Raw genomic sequence first — 18483 nt, 5'->3', positions numbered from 1 at the left:
TTTCTTTATATATTGTTTTTAACCCCTTATGGTACACAAGAAAATGAGCGGTCGTTCAAACGGGTTTCTTAAAATACATTTGAAGGAGACATTTAAAAGGAGCACGAGGAAACTGACAACTTTGGATGACCAGAAAAGTTAAACCTGTTTCGTGAACTTCATTGCAAAAAATAAGAAAGTCAGCAGTCATTTTTATTGTCATTTTTTATCACGTGTATCTTAAATGGCTAACTCGTATGTCAATGTAGTATATTAAACGTGTTATACAATTTTTAAAATTATTACATAATGAACTAAAAACAACTATAAAATATGTATTTCCAAAGAAAAACAAAACAAAGTCCCTTATAAAAAAAAGTCCCTTATATTTTAGCACAGCATTTTTGTAGTTTCCCCATTCTTTCCCCATGGTTATACTATGAATGTAAGTTGACCCTCGTTTAACATGTTTAGTAATATGCTTTACCATAAATATTATTGTTTTAGAATGCTTACTCATGCTTCACCATGCTTTTACTGCACTTTGCTGTACTTTTACTAGGGGCAACTTTTCAAAAGGGTTAACCATTAGATTTACTACAAATAATACACCTTTAAAACATAATACTTGCAACAGAGCACGTTCTTTGATGGCAAACCTTCCTCCCGTGGCCTGATATATGATTTTTATTTACAGAACCTAACTGTGTGTGGAGTTTCCTGGTTTGATCAATGAAACCTGCATTCTTGGTGTGATCAGGCCCCATGCGGAGAGATGAAGCTGATAGCTCTGTGCGACCTCTCCCCTGTTAAATGCAAACGAAACTCCCCAGAGGAATGTCACACCTTCACAGCAAAGGAAAACACTCAATGGGCTAAACGGCTTCCCTGGGTGGGGCCATCCGCCAGGGACAATGGGACAACATGGGGTAGTCTCCCACCTGTACAGGAGAGGAGCTCAAACCACAGCACTAGAGGATACAGTGGCATGAGATTACAATGCACCCTAACTGACTTGTCTGATAAATACTGATGAGCCCCATTCACAGAACAATTACCAGAGTGCCTGCTTGCATTTTCTGAAGAACCGAAAACAAACCGCTAACGTAACTGAGCTACCAAGAAACATCAGAAATGCAGGCTGGAAACCAGCACAAGGCTTTGCATGCATTTATTAATTTTTTTCCTAAGAACGTGGCTTGCTTATCAATCGTGACTATACACTGTCTATAACCTGGCTATGGGAGGGTCTTACACTGATGTCCATGAATAGTGCAACACCTTACATTTATCACAGCGTTTTACTATGTTTAATTTATCAATGAACTACTTGGCACAATCAGAGGTAGAAACCCTTCCTAGTTACTGTGGAGAGGGGTAATGCTATACCTCTGGAGCTGTATGAGCACAGCATGTTAGCAATGTTACACTTTTCAGCTGTCTCTCTGGACAAAGGGGCTGTCTTACTTTTTCACACTAAATTATTGCCCCCCCCTCTCCTCTCCCCCTCCCCCTCCCCCTGACACACACCTGCTGCTCCTTCACGTTCTGTTACTCCCTTCTCAAAGTTTACACACAGCAGTTTGCAGTTTACTGCTCTTTTCAGCTGCTCATACGACACACTGTGCTTTACCATTTTAACAGCACTCTGTCATTTACCAAGCTTGCTTGTGCGATACCAAGCTTTCACTATGCTTTAAGACACTTTTACATGCTTTTGCCATCGTTTACCACAGTCCACTCTTACAAGGGTTCGGTTCCAATCTAGTACTGCTCCCCATTGCTTTCATTGCTGTACAAAAAGTCCTTTTCCACGGTTTGTCATGCTTTTTTTTATTAAGATTTATCAAACCTCTCTGGGCTTTACCATGCTTAACGATGCTGTACCATGCTTTCACTGTGCTTTATTACACTTTGCCATGATGCTATTACTAAACCTTTATAAGGGACTTACAGGACAGGACTATAGTTGACCAGGAAGTGTCATTTTGAGCTTTAAATGATAAAATCTGCATATCCTGAATAAAAAAAACAAAACAAAAACGTCAGCACTGGTAAAGGAACCAGCGATAATGTTGACAATGCTAATGCAAGGTTTGAAGGGAATTGGTTAGCACTGTATAGATAATGAGAACTCGCCTCCTTCTCCGCTCCACTACACTGTCAAAACAAAGCACCCACAACTATTAGACACAATTCATTCAAAAATACTAAAAGAAGCACTTAAAGACATTGAAAAAGACTTCCTTTAAAAAAAAGCCTATTTAAGAGCATTTTCTTCATTTTATTTTCCCCAAGGTGCTAGTCAGCGCACCAGATCCATCTGTCTTGTTTGAGCAAAAGGAATAGTGGTTAAGCCACTGAGTCACTTGTGCTCAGTGTGGTTTGGGGCTGCTCAGATCAGAAACATAACATATATCAATTCCAAACTAAAACACACACACACACACACACACAAACACACACACTGAGACACACACACGCACACACACACACACATGCACACACACACAAACACACACACTGAGACACACATATGCACGCACACACACACGCACACACACACACACAAACACACACACTGAGACACACATACGCACGCACACACACACGCACACACACACACACAAACACACACACACACACACACAAACACACTGAGACACACACACATATATATGGGACAGAAACAGAGTGAGAGCCTGGGTATACCACACTCCCTGCCGACTCATTACAGTTTCTATTTATTGATTTGGAGAATATTTTCACAGCCCCCCCCCCCCGACCCCCTTTGAGCTAGCATGCATGTTTCTGTGACGCTGTGCTGGTTGAGGGGAGTCAGTTTAAATTCATGCAATCTGATTGGAGCCAAGGAGTTTAAACCCATGTTTATGAACCTCTTCTTCATAGCATTATTATTTCAAAATGCTTATGGATCAGTTGGCTGCATTTTCTTTTTTTTTTCCCCAAATAGAATTGCAAACCGCATATGATTCTGAACGAGGTAAAAACAACAGCAATTTGTGTAAGAGGCCCTAATGAACAGTCTCAGGTAGAATATTAAAAGGAATAAAAGTGACGCCAACGTTCCATCAGGTGCAAAAGCTGCATTATTTTTTAAATGGATTTTTCAGAGAAGGAATTGCTATTATTATTGCATTGGATTTTATCTCTTGCTAGATATTTTTATTTTTTCCGTACTGCTTGAAGGAGAATTTGACCTAAACAATAACACATAATGTAAAACCTTCATAAAAAAAAAAAAAAAAAACGCTCATTGAAATTGCCTTAATGATTAAAAATGCAATTCAATCTGTATCAAAAAAAAATCCCCTTAATGAACGCTTTTAGCAAAATAATTAATTTTGTTCTGAAATTAAATGGCTCACTAAGACTGTCAGCAGAATGCATTATGAATACAAAGCCAGTATAATACCTGTACATATTCGGTGTGTCTCACAGTGCTAACTCTGGATGAGAATTTGGAAGGAATGACCCAATACTCACTTTTCACAGCGTGTGGCAAATGTCCTCTCCCATCTCCTCTCCTCAGCACTAATTACTGGCTTATGGAAGTAGCGGGCTGTAGCAGAAACAAGAAAGCCATTTTCAATTAAACCATCAAATCCTTTACGATAAGAAGCACAGGTGTGACCTAGGGAAGAAACAGAGAACCGGTAACTAGAGACTTATATACATGTGGAAGGTGGTCATATATGGGTGTAGGGTTCATATAAGGTTAGGGCAAGGGTTAAGGATAGGGGTAAGTCATAATGTATATACCAGTATATTAAATCTTAGATTGATAAAATCAATCCCTTATCATCTGAGATCTGTGTATGTGTGTGCGTGTGGAATCATGGTGTGTTCCCAGTCTCACTGCCCTGGCCAAGAGAGGAGTTGGACTGCGATGAATGAAGCAGGATACACTTTTCTCAATGAATCCCATGTTATGCTCAGCACCACCTACCTCTACCTCTCTCTCTCTCTCTCTCTCTCTCTCTCTCTCTCTCTCTCTCTCTCTCTCTCTCTCTCTCTCTCTCTCTCTCTCTCTCTCTCTCTCTCTCTCTCTCTCTCTCTCTCTCTCTCTCTCTCTCTCTCTCTCTCTCTCTCTCTCTCTCTCTGTAAGAGAGCCAAGTGTGGTTCTCTCTGAGAATCTGATGCAGGAATGTGCTGGCCATCTGGGGCTGAGGACAGAAGTTTTAGGTTTATTTTATTTTTTTAAATAGACATTTCAGTGACCCAATTAAAAAAAAGGTAGCAACACACAAACAATCCTTTTATCTACATTTCTATGACAATATGTCCCTCGCTCAGCATCACTGTAAACAGGCTGCAAATTAGAGTTGATAGCCATTTGGGTCGGACAATAATAAGGCACTTGTTATTTGACTATATAGATGGACTTAAACCAGCTTTAGTCTTTTTTTTCACTGTAATTGTATATAAACCAGCATCCCAGTTCCCTGCCTAACCATGTATTATGCTTGCCCGTTTGTTATCGGCGCTAATGCCTTTAACCTTAAGGTACAAGGGACATAATATGCCCCACACATACAAATGATTCTAACTCTCTTTGCAATGAGGTGCACGAAACAGGGTTTATAATTTAGTGACAGGCTGGATCTGGTCATGCAAATTGTCAGTTTCCTCCTCGTGATACCTGAGTCACTCTTAAATGTGTTTTTAAGATGAAACCGTTTGAACAATTCCATGTGTACCGTAAGGGGTTAAGATCGACACATACCGCAATGTGTGCTGTCTCTTTAAGGAACAGAGACTGCCCCATGACTTTATTATTCTTAGACTTTGGAAACCACAAATGTTTCTGTGCCAAACCAAAACAAAATAAGTAGTGACAAATAGTTCGAAAACATCCTATTCCGGAATAAATATGGGCTCCCCCTTCTTTGCGCCCGTAGCTGCCGCTGCTGTCCGTGTGAATGAGTCAGAAGTTTAGCGTGCCAGAAGCAGACAACAAGCGAGCAGGCGAGCATGCGAGAGAGAGAGAGAGAGAGAGGGGGAGTGAGAGCGGGGCCGCCCAAGACGGGAGATCACAGGAAGGGGAGAGGTGTAGAGGTGGAGGGGGTGGGATTGGAGCTGCAATTTTTTACAAATGATTCACCAATCACGATGAGCACTGCCTGACTCACAAGAACACATAGGAAGTGCTTTTTATCGTCATGTACTAGTGGATGTTTATGTATTTGTTTTTTTTTAAAGAAAAGAAACGTGCTACTTGAGTTGAGTGATACATAACTAAATAATGTCCTGTTTTCTGTGTGCTTTTTTTTTTTTTTTAAATGGGTTCTAGGTCAAGGTTTGTTTCATTGATAAATATTATGTTATTTTTGTGTTGGTTTTGTTTTTCAATTGCCCTACATAATAATTGTGTGAAAGGTAGGGGTTTGAATTGAGTGAGGAAAACATTTTATAAAATAGATTGAAGCAGATTTAATCCTATGATTCTCATCCTATGACTCTCAGGTACAGTACCGGCTGTCCTACAGCGTTGATCCTCACAGCGTGATAGTGTAAACCGAATTTTAAAATCCACTCTGTCCCGAGTAGGCTGACTTTGTTGTGATATAAACATACTTATTTTAAAACAAACTTCATGCTCTTCTAAATCACAGTCAAGGTAAATAAAGCCATTTCCTGGATAAACTAAACTCCCTAAATAAAATAAACACTGATCAATTCTGAAAATATAATACTGCATTTCTGCCTGTAGCTGTATTGAAGTTTTTTTTTTATAAATAGCTTTTTTAGTTTTAAAGTCAAAACAACTACCTTAAATTTGCTCTAACCTAATAACATAGTGTACTTGTTTTCATCTGTCAAATGCTGGAGGGTATGGATTCCTCTCACATAAACAACTACAGCTATTTCCCCATGGTATAATATATTCACAGCCCTCATGTTCATCCTATATATCTATCTTTATATAGCAACTTTCATAGTGGACCACCGTCACCATCATGTTGGTTTGAACTGTACATTATATGCAGAGTCACATACAATAGGACATTGATTTAACATCTCATCTGCAGGATGGAGCACAAGGAGGTTCTTGCTCAGAGTCACACAGTGGCAGGGGCAGGATTTGAACGGGTGACCTCCTGGTTATAAGCCCTGGACTTTAATGACTGGACCACACAGCCTCCTTCATATCCTTCATAGTCATTTATTCATCAGGCACGCACTTTGTTAATTTCTCCATGGTAAACACAGAGCCTCAGTTTGTAATGAGGTGCCTTTGGTTGCGAATCTACATATAACCTTTTCAGATGGCTGCTCCGTCATGTGATCTGAGCTCCCTGCTGCTTGCGACGACACACCTGTGGTGCCTTAGGCAGGGACTGAAACCAGAGAACGCAGTTCAGTTCATCAGGAACACTTGAATTGTGTGTAAAATAAGGAAGAAACCCCTAAACAACTTCTTCCATCTTGATGTCATAATTCTACCCTTTATAAAGTATAACACAGTGAAAACACAGTAAAGTGTAATAGAGCTTAGTGAAAGCATGGTAAAGCCTAGGTAAGCATTGTAAAGAATAGCGAGGTATGGTAGAGCATATTAATAAGCATGCCAAACCAGGGTAAATTATGGGAAATGCATAGCGGGAAAAGCATTTTGTAGAAAACTTTTTATAAGGGTAACCCTCAATTTAGACGAGTTCCAGTGAATTAAAGACGCAGGCACAGTTATGTATAGAGGGACCTATTGGTAACATTTTAATGAATGGTTTTAAGATCGTTTTGATTAATTAAATCAAGTTTGCAGTTCATGAAACCTTTTCTGTAACTGTTTGAGAGGAGGATTAGAAGTGTTCACTCAAACCAATGTTTAATCTCTTTAGAAATGCAGTCTTTGAAAGTCTTCACATTTTACCCGGACATAACGCCCACCACACTACCACTGGGAATACAGGAGATTAAGGGTTCCAAGCCCTTCTCCTTGAATTTGGAAGTAAACACATTTAACACTCCAGATGAAGGAGGGACAACAGAGTTCACAAAGGAATGGCTGTTGTGACTCACTCTGCACAGAGCATCACAGGAAAGTCCCTGAGTTTTTCAGCAGGGGAAAGGTGAACGGCTGGTTATCACTTCCCAGGCTGCCTGGCAGGAGATTGTTCGAATCACTCGGTGCTGTACTGTAGTGCCTCTGCCTGCCGGCTCCCGTGTGCTGCACCAGAGTGGGGAGGGAACAGGAGATGAGGGGGTGCCTCAGCTAATGAGTGGAGGGATGAGTCATATCGTAGTTATTGCAGTTCATCTTTCTTTCTCTCATCTCCGTCTTGTTTTTCTTTCTACTTCTAAAAGTTGACTGTAGGTCAAGTAGCTTCGATGACATTTTTTTACCTTTGTGCTCCATTTGTGACAATGTTTGCAGTCATTCAAAGCGGTTCTGATCACGATGTGTTTATTTTCTGATTACTCTGTGTTACGGTCAGTAACTGCACTTGTTATTGCATCAGAGATATGTAACACAGGGTAGCCTAAACGTCTTCCCTGAAGTAGGAGCCACCCATTCTCTGTGGATCAAGCTTCCCATTGTATTGCTGGCAGCCCTCAGCTGAACACTAGGCGACTGGCATTTACTAATGCAAAGACACTGTGCCTGATCTAGTCCACATTGAATTGGTCTGGTGCAGCCAGGTCGAACTGAACACCAGCTCCTGGACTGGGTGGCGACCTCATTTTGGAAATGCAAATATTTTTTTGCAAATTATTTTTAATACCGGGACTAGTATACGAGTTGAACGTGAACTATTTCAGATCCAGCGCTTGCTTGTTTTTCATCTTACTGTGGATTACAGTTTGAAATGGAACTGAGAAAAAAAAAAAAAAAAAAACACTCCAGTCTACCCGCAACGTGAACTGTCTTCAGAACCAGGCAGAGTAACCGTCCAGTCATTTAAATAAAGCTAGGTGGCTGTTCACGCTTAATGATGGAGTGCCACCTTGTGGTGAATCTTGATAGTGCGCTGCACAGAACTGACTGCTGCGATGCTTGTGAAAGGAAAAGAGGGAACTCTTTATAAACACTTCACCTGGCTGGTCAGCCGATTTTAAACTCAATTATACATATATAATAGAAACTGAAAGGCATTATACTAATATAATACAGCATATCTGTTCTTTGCCCGTAGTCTGTAGCGTACCAAGAAGAGACAGCTTTGCACCTGCTATGCTCAAAACTGACCTCTAGTGGAAATTTCTGCAATTACACAGAGGCTGTTGAAGCATATCACACAGAGGCATAACTGTCATTAAAACCCATTTTAGAGCAATGTAGAGCGTCAGTTAATAATCAAATCCCCAGTTTTGAAGGAAGGCGTTTTATTGTAAATAGAGTTAACTTAATAACCCCATTGCTCATACTCCAACCCGCACAGTCTTCTTACAGAGACACGATACAGGTAGAAACATTTATGGAATTCTACTGGTAAAGTAGTTGAGGGAGGCTCAGCACAGGCTGACCATGCAAACCACAATACCATAGCAAATGCATAGCAGACTGCACGTTAACTATGGGAAGCTTTTCACAGAGAACTACATGGCAAAGCTAAAATGCATCCAAGCCAGTGTCAAAATGAATATGAGGTTTGTGAAAAGCATACCTACGGTGGAAAAGCTACTTGACTTCTCATTGCCCTAGAAAGCTCCCTGCACCGCAGAGAGGGGTTCATTCTAGTGACACATTAGATAGAGTAGAGGCTTATATTTAAATGATTGAAATGCGCTTAATATTAATGAACATAATGGCATTGTAGCCTTGGGCCGTTTCATCTCGGGTGCGATTTTATGTGCATAATCAACACCTTTAAGTTATTTAATGTGATTACAAAACGTTCCATGTACCATCGTTTTTAAATGTAAAGTCAAATTAAAACATTGAAACAGCTGTCCCTTACTGTTGCCGCTGCTATGAATTTTAATGAGAACAGAACCGAATAATAAATTAGCTGTTATGACACAGGACTCATACATACTGATATGGTGTGTTAGTGTTTTTGAGAACCCCTGATTTACAGAATTCAAAATCTCTGGAGCAGTTACATTATTCAGCCACTTGGTGGCACTGTGTGCTATGCACAAATCCCATCAGGAATAAAGGTAAATGATGTTAAGATCACAGACTGCCTTTAGTGGTTACTGTCCTCTATGTTTGCTTGTTGTGGTCTGTTGCTGTAACATATTTCTAAGCTTGTGAAGTAATCTAAGTGAGCTTATCTATTTAGTTTACTCAGGTAGACCATGGTAAAAGAGTAGTGAAAGTATGGTAAGTGATCAGTTGTGGCCCGATACTGTATCATTTGAAGGAGCTCTAAGGCTCAAGAACTGTATTTTGTTTTTCAAAGAAAGAATGGAAAAGTTTTCAAAATCTCTTGAAAGCATGAATTAATTACAGCATTGCCTTTCAGCGAAGAGTAATGAAAACGTCTCGTGATGATAAAGTGAGGTTGGTGAGGGCACTGATTTCACGCTTTCATACATCCAGCTCTGCTCTGACAGCCGGTAGTATTGTTTTCACTGGAAAGTGTTTCTGACAGGTTATAATTTGTTTCTGCCTTGGATGGAGGGAATAACCAGCGACTCATCAATTTGCACGCCACTCTGGCAGATCTGGAAACAATGCGGTGCTGTAGTTACAGATTTGTTCCTTGAAAAAAAAAACAGACAAAAATGAACCCCTTCATCACCAGCAAAGATTTTCAAGGCTGTATAATCTATCCGCTTCTTTTGCACTGGAGTAAGGGACTGTGGTTTGTGATACACTGGATTCTGACCCCTGTCTGTGAGATGAAATTAAACGCTCTATAACCACAAATGCTCACTCTATTGCATAGATGTTAAGCTGTCTTGTGCTGCCCCTGTTACATTAGCAACATTACCTCAGTCCCTATCTTTATGGTGCAGGAGATTGTTTTTCTCCCAGGTACCCAGTCTTAATTGTATAGCACTGGTATCCTACCTTGCTTTATAAATGCAACAATCTGAGCTGGCGACCTGCTTGAACAGCCCACGTTGTCAAGGAAACCAGACCCCACGGTGGCTGTATGGAGAGAAGGTGTTCCACTGACCTCCAGCAGAGGTCACAAAAGAGTCATTTATATACTGGAATATATCTGAGTTTATTATCATTGGTTAGTCAGGGAATACAGTAATCTGCCAGAGGTAGTGTTTGAATACTGCCTCCCACTCACTGTCTGATCTGAGCTACACCGTTTGAGTGAGTTTCACCTACAGCACATGAAGCATTTTGAAAGGGCAACTAGAAATGGGGCATGTGAATGTTACAATCCTGTCCAGCTCATACAGATTTGCCTGGGAGAGGGCTGCTCTGTAGTTGTGCACCTTCAGTTCCAGTGTTACTTATCAGAAATCAAATGTGGAACTAAGATATAGGTTGTATTGGAGACTGAGGCGTAGGTGAACAGGTGTTCAGATCTTAGTTGCTACACCTTTAAGTGGAGCAGCCTGTAATAATATCAGTGGCTGGCAGGGGGCAGTCTGTCTGGTTTCCTTAGTGAAGGACTCCCACTCCCTGCTTGCCTGCCTCCTGCTTGATTTATGAAGCTGAGCAGCTCAGAGCTCCACGTCTTAAAAGAGAGTTTAGGAGCTTTCCTCTGCTCAGAGACCAGGCCTCTCTCACATTTACATTATTTAATGTCTTTAGTAGCGTGATTAATGACTGCCTCAGAAAATTAGCAATTCAATTAGTACATGTAATTCCTGAAAGGGCTTCTTTGTAAGAAAACTGTCCAGCGGATCCATACAACAGTGGTTACGAGGCCTGTGTCTGGTGTGAGCATAAGTAGTTTTGTAAGAGTTTGGAAATGTCTTTGCTTGTAACTGAAGTACTGCGTGCTTTAACATCTGATCCGGCAGTACAGCTAATCACCAGGGTGTGGAGCTGGTATCTATTGCAAAAACGTTTAGAATGGCTAATCAGGGGGAGGTAACCTGTGGCTGCAGGGCGAGGCTAATTGATGTGCCAGTAACTGAGACACTGCCAGTGCTATTAACTGAGATTTAAAAATGATTCTCTCATCGCCTGCATCAAGTGTCTTTGTGCTTGATTGAGAGTTTCCTGATCCCTGATTCCAGAAAAATCATATGAGGGAAAAAAATGATAAAACTCATGTTTGGGAATCAGGAAAGCATTTGAATTCCGATCCCTTTTTTAAAATCAATTCCCAATTCCAGGGAAGTTGGTTGGAAATCAGTTTTAAGAATGGAGTCTCAGCCTTCATTATGCCGGTGAGCTCTTGTCAAGCATATGCTGTTTGAATCAGTCTGTTTGCTTCTCTCAAGGCTTGATTGGACAGATCTACGAGCAGAATATTCTGTGGGATTGTTTGGTATGTATTTACATGTAAACTTAACAGCTGTAAAAATATTCATCAGAAAAAAAACAACTTTTGTTCCATCAGCGTTACATGTAACTTCCAGTTCTCTGCATAGGTTTATAACCAATTAACATGTTTTAATTAATCAGTTAATTGGCAGGCTTCCCGTTTACATTGCAGTGTGTGCTATAGCGGGTGGAGCAGTGCAATTAAAACAAAGTTCAGTATTCGCCCTTATCTACACATGTTTAACTGGATCAAAATGAAGGGTTAATGAGGGCATCTCAGGGGTCATTCTTCTTAAATTAATTTCTATTAGCCCCTAATTGATTAGGGCACCTCCTAATCATCAGAGAAAGCAGAGATCGAATGACAGAAATGAATTCATTATGATGATCAAACTCATGGCATTAGGAGATCGAGACAGGGTTATCTGTGCTTGCTATTGAGATGAAAGTAAAGTTTGAAGCCATCATTAAGTGTGCTTAAGCTACGTTAAAGGTTATTTGTATTTAATTCAATTTACAGAGGAGGAACGCTGAGTAATGAGTGAGTTAGATTAAAAGCACATTTTTAAAGAGGGAGGAAATTGAAGCTAGGAATTATTTTGTCTTATTAGCGGCTTTAAATAATAATAATAATAATAATAATAATAATAATAATAATAATAATAATAATAATAATAATAATAATAATACTACATTACCCCTATTGACTGACATGCTTTCAGCCAGTAACATGCTTTGACCCAGAAGACACTGCTGGAGTTAAATGACCAAGGAAGTAAAACAGTAACAGAGTTCCTGGAAGACAAGGCATACAAACTGAGACCTTTCTTTAACCAAGTGCATGTACCAGATGTCTTTATAAAACCAAAATACAAGTTTGCTATAACCCGTGTTTCGTTCAGAAATGCACACTTCAGACCTGCATAAGGTACGGAAGTGCAGATTCATGGAATCATTTTGTTAGCTGCTATTACTTTAAGGAAAAGGCTAATTGTCTCCATTCCCCATATATGAACATTTTCCCCTGTGTTTCACACACTCCCTATATAAACAGGGTACCACATTCTGAAAAGGGAGCGGACTGGTTGCCTGATGCTACAACTGAGAGGTCAGGGGACTGGATTCAAAAGCTAGGCATTCAAAACAGATTTATTCTAGCCGGAGGTTTTCATACGTGAACCTCTGCAATCTCTCCAAAGCCCCTCTAAAGCTAGGACTGGTGTGATTGCTCTGGGAACGTATCTCAACAGCCAAAGCAATCTCACTAAAACTTTACAAGAAGGGAGCAATCTTCCCTCTATCTTTCACCCATGTCCTGTAAACAGCTTATCAGAGGCTCCTTCACAGCACTAATAAATATCATTGCCCCTGATCAATAGGCAAGCACGGGAAAGCCCTCTTTTTGCAGTGACAGCTGGTGCATATTGTCTAAGAGGACAAAAGCTTTCAGTAAATCTCTCCTGTGATGCAGAAAGACTGCAGCTTTACCTGATTTCCTCCGAAGGTCAGGCTGGAGCATTCTGTGTTGTTGCCTGCTATAGCCAGTGGGGGCAAAGAAGATTTAAACACACATATCCTGACGCAAGATAAAAACAGAGAACATAAAACATAAAGCACGGCTGGGGTTTAGACGCAGGGCAGTCAATCAGTGCTGTGGGGGCCGCAGTGCATGATGTGCACATGCTGCAAAACTAAAAGGTTGAGATCTGCATCCAGACTGCCTTTTTGTTTATCCCTCTGTTGTGGCTTGCACTGTGATTGAGTAGAGTACTGGACAGTTTCTTCCTATGCTATGCGCCTCTGCTTACACAGCTTTGTGTGAATCAGGCTTGTCATATAAAATTCATAACGTCACACTAAACAATAAGCGACATAAATATAGTAAGAAATGACATGCCCTCCGTGGGATGTTAGGCGGTGTAGACTGATGGCCCAAGCCTCTTGTGATTTATACGTCTCCAGAAACCCTGGATAGAATTACATCCTTATTATGCACAGTTGGGTGTACGCTATTCCTGAAATTATTATTATTTTAATAATACTGTTACATTATCTTCTGACAGTTTTTCAACCCTAGTGAGAAATGGAAGATGAATCAACAGACTCTGAAATTCACCTTAGCCTTTTCTGACTTGTTAATGTGACTTTACTGCTCTTTATGTCTGTCAAAAAAAAATTAGCAATTTGCACCCTGGGGTATGCAGCTCTGGTAACTAGAGCCCATTGTGTCTCTCTGTAACAAACTCATTACTTACCGTCACTTCCTCTGGGTCATTTGAAAATCAAAGTTTTTTCTATTTAAGTCCTGGGCAGACGAGGAGGATTTCTCATTGGGTTGTCGATACTGAATCATTGGGATCCTTATAGACAAGACTTGATAAAGTTTTGAAATGAACCAGCTGCTAGGAACGAGATGAGCACTGATGGGCCGAATGGCCTCTCCTCATTCATACATGTTCTTATGTTCTAGGTCAGGGGTCCCCAACCTTTTTCTGATGAGGAGCTACCTAAGATTTACCCCAAGTCTTGCGATGTATCTGTAGGCTAATCGAAAAAATAATTAATGTAACTGCAGGAGAGAAACATCCCATTAGTGAGAGGGCTGACACTGCATGTCTCAGACAGTTTGTTGAAGTTTGAGGTGTATTTGGTGAAAGCAAGTCACGTGCAGTAATTTTTTTCAACACAGTTTTGCAATTTGCTATTCTTTTTAACTTGACAAAGTAAACGGTAACATTTTAAAATACGGAAATGTTTCGCAATCTACTCAGTAAGGCTTTGAGATGGACCAGTAGCTCGCGATCGACAGGTTGGGGGCCCCTGTTCTAGGTAGAGCGCAGTCATGCGCAGTGTTCTTCATGTCCTGCATGAGCACCCACTCCACACTGGCTGCTCTGAACCGTGGCTGAAGTCAGGACACGATTGCATTAAGAGTTATTCAGAGGGTTTTAATGTGATGGTAAATACTGCCCAATAAAGATGAAATCATTGAAATGCTCAAAGCACTGCAGTATTTTGATGGTTACCTGTGTCTATATACAGTACCAGCAGACCGCAGAGATGACAGGAACTAGCAAACTTCATGTAGTGGCTACTTCCTCTATAGTCCGGTTTGTGTTGCTTGTTTTTCTGGTATTTGTACTCATGGGCAGATCATGTCTGAATCCATGTGATCAGTGTGTAAGCAAGTGTTTTTTTTTTACTGCTTGTAGAGTAACTCCCTATTGTAAAGGCAGCACAAGGCATGATTGAGCAGGAGTGTGTTAGGGTGACAAGCATGGACAGTTTTATTGGTGGTGTGGAACTCCATGATTTCATGGATTGGCAGTTTCTCATCTAGCTGGGGACTCGGTGTGGACCTGATCAATAACAATAGAATATATTTATAAATATGATCTGACTTGTGTGTCATGGGATCAGGGAAGTCAGAATGTGTAACGCGCTTCTATTTTCAAATGCCATTTTTTTCGTGCCATAACATTTCCTCATAAGGAATCAGACAGCTACTGTGTAACGAACAGTGATTCCGTCTCTATGTCAATCTAAAAATAATACGCCATCAAAATTGCGTGTTAATGTACGCGGTTCCATCGCCCTTTGAGACTCCCCGGACTCCCTTGTAAATGTGACGCTGTCTCTCAGGGCGTTTCCTCCCGCTGAACTACATTTTAAACTAATTGCAATACAGTCGATACAGTGTAAAGCACTCATTTCTGCGTGGGATCCGAAAGCCAAAAAGTAATAAAGAACTCTGTATTAAGAGCTTAAAGTCAACTGATTCAATGTAGTGATAGTCAGTATTGAGATTGTAATGCTAATAGAGGCTTCTATAGTAGTGGCTTAGAGGCGACCTATCGAACACAAGGAGCTTAGTTGTCATGGAGTCTTGGAGACAATACGTTTAACTAATCAATGGCTACAGTGACACTAGAAGCTCTTCATTTAGATTGACTTGTTAAGACAGATATATTTCAGACAGCCCAACCCCAAACCAATGTTGCCTATGTGGACAATGTAATGCGCCTTATCCTTCCTCTATCCCTGAAATAATTTCAAAGGATGTTGTGATTTTTCTGTATAAATCATGCACTGTAGTTTTTATGGCGCTGGTCTAGAATGCATGGTGAGTTTGATTTGAAATGAAAAATACCAACCTCCATTTAAAATAGATACCTCTGTTTTACTGCCCATTTAAATGGATGCAAACAGGGGCAGAGGTCAGTACACTATACCATAAATTACATTTGGAATTCTAGAAGTTGAACTGCCATTGAAAAAACATATATGCATTGTAAAATAGATACATAGCTAGGAAACTTAACAAGGTACAATTGTGCACACAGTGACTGAAGGGGATATATAGTGACCTATTTATTCATTAATTAAAAGGGCTAGCCAAAAATATTCAGACCCTTACTCTAGGATTGTTTAAAGCTGAAAGGCACATTGCAAAGGGTTTGTTACTGTTTCGCAAAACTGTTTTGTATTAACACAAAACTAGCAACATTTTAGAACTAGTGGTTTATGATTTATAAACTCAAAAAGTACCCCAGTAAAAGTACTGTTGTGCAGTGCAGCTTACATGACCAGCAGAGGGCGCTGCTGCAGCAGAAACCAAATCACAAAGCATGCGCTGAGCTATGCACAGGAGCTCATGTATTGATTATGCATACAGTTCTGTTTCATAATTTTTAGATCTATCTATCTATCTATCTTGCCCTTCGCAGAGACTGCGCTCTCTGTCAAGCTGTTAATATGCAGAATAATCATCTTCCTTGTATTTAAAAGTGCAGCTGCTAAACTTCTTAAGCAAAGTCATGCCCTTGAGAAACAGGGAGCGTCCAAGCTGAGCCTTGTAGGCACTGTGCCACCTCCAGCACTGCTGTCTCTCCAATAGACTCCAACAGAACTAGCTTTGGCACCACTGACCTCTGCCAGAAGTTGCCCGGCATCGAAATATTGGTTCTGGGCTTCTTTTTGCCTACATAAAACCGACATGTATTAATTATAGGTTGCTGAAGCCAGTAATATTGTTATACTAACTGAATAGCTGAGACCTAACAAGTTCAATGCAAAGAACTTTGTACTCGTAAACAGTACTTAGCAGATAATCTCAGACCCAGTAACGTCAGCTCTGCTATGCAGTAGGAGTCTTGTTTCCATCCTAGGAACGGCACTTTAATTGACATTTACACAGAAACATTATTTCACAGAGAAAGTTTAATACAGCTAGGAATGGGTGTATGAAACCCAGCGCTGAGGAATCGGAAAGCCTTCAGCTCTGTACAGGAGCTATTAGAGACAGCAACATTAATAAAGAGAACTCAGTACTTGGATCTTAGTGCCAGTAAATCAAATACACCTAACTCATAAAGAGTTCCCAACACCAAGACATTCAGTACAGATCCTGCTTCTTAAACACCAGGGAGTTAGAAAATCAGGGGTTTCCTTCACTACGGTCCTGCTTAAACTGGTGTTGAGCTGGGGAACCAGTAAGAGCGGTTCATTGATGCATATAATGAACTGGTTTCTTACTGGACACTCGACTTATACTGTATATAAATCCCAATCAGATTCATTTAAGCAATCAAATCATTTTGAATTTTACAGTAAAGCTACTTTAAATTGACTGTAAAACAGTGTGCTGGAAGTGGTTAGGTACAGTCTATAAACATGTTCTGAATGGTGCTATTAACAGTTATAGTATTACTACACATAACAACATTGAATTACATATACAGAATGCTTTCCCTGTAACATGTAAGAATCATATATTATTACATGATGGGTCTTTTACACAGGAATGGATTTAGAGAATTCTGTTGCGTGGTTCAGAGAGCCAATGGGGTGTGGCCACCCAATATTTTTAGATTCTTCCAGATTTGGGTTTAAAACACTAAATATTCTCAATATTAAAACATGATCTGCAATTGCAGAAAATGTCCATGGTTTGGAGCTCCCTGTATGAAAGGGTGTTGCCTGATACTGTGGTTAAAAACAATTGCAGCTTTGTGAAAGTCTAAGACTTTGAGCTCAGGCAAGAAAGGGAAATATATACTATAAGTATTGCATGGAAATTGAAATTCTAGGATGGACTGGCTAAGCTATTGGAGAATTATTTTTTTAAAAAAGCATCAAGCTTTATATTTCTGCTATTGCATTATTATACATTTATATGTTCAGTTGGTTTTATAGGGTTGTCATACGAGCATCGCCAGTAACCCACACACACATTACTGTTGTTGAGAACTGAACTGCGTACTGAACACTCTGTTGAACTCAGTGTGTAAGAAAATACAAATTCCCTATTTGGAGGTGCGCGATCCCCCAACACTAAAGAATGTTTAGATGAAAGAGCCTGTGCAGAAAAGGCAGCAGCATTTCTGGAGTTAATAGCAGACATCCCTGCAGACTCAAATATGCAGTACAGCCTTCTGAATAAAGGATCTGCTTAGCAACCAGTTTGGATAATGCCTCCCTCTGCAGCAGTGCATCTCATAAAAGACGAACAGTGATTTTTCTTTGACTAGACAGACTGAGAGAGAAGCCGAGAGGAGGGGGGTGTCTCTGTCGTACAAAGTGAGATGGCTTGGTCTTGGGGCAGCCTGGAGACTGACTTCCTCCACTGCCGAGCTGGGGATAAGTGGCCAACCGGGAGGGAGACTGGATCTATGCCCCTGACTCTCTGTGACTTCTAAATGTCTTTGGCACGGACTGAAATGCCACCTACACGCTGTGCTATGAAGAATACAATGGCTCTGCCAAAGATCCACATTCCCCTGTGCAGTATAGGACCGGTGACGCTCTAGTTGAAAGATCTGTTATAAACATACAATATGTAATCTATTGAGGTGTTTTCAGATGCAGGCAGTGATCAAATCAGAGGGGAGATCCACCAAGACTCACACTGGCACTGATATGATACCGCGATGGTGCTGCAAACAGTCCATTGAGTTTGTTAATGGTGCCTTGAGTTGGATCGAGCTTGGCTTGCATGTTTGTGTGTGTGTATAGAAGTTGTGGTACCTTCCTGAAATAGGAAATGCATTTTGCCACAACTAGCATGGTATCAATAATTGATGGCTGTACTTTGAGCATGAATTCTTAAAGGGATTCTTATGAGTTGGGTATCC

This window comes from Acipenser ruthenus, chromosome 30 (genome assembly GCF_902713425.1).
Source record: "Acipenser ruthenus chromosome 30, fAciRut3.2 maternal haplotype, whole genome shotgun sequence".
NCBI lineage: Eukaryota > Metazoa > Chordata > Actinopteri > Acipenseriformes > Acipenseridae > Acipenser > Acipenser ruthenus.
This window is presented reverse-complemented; position numbering follows the sequence as displayed.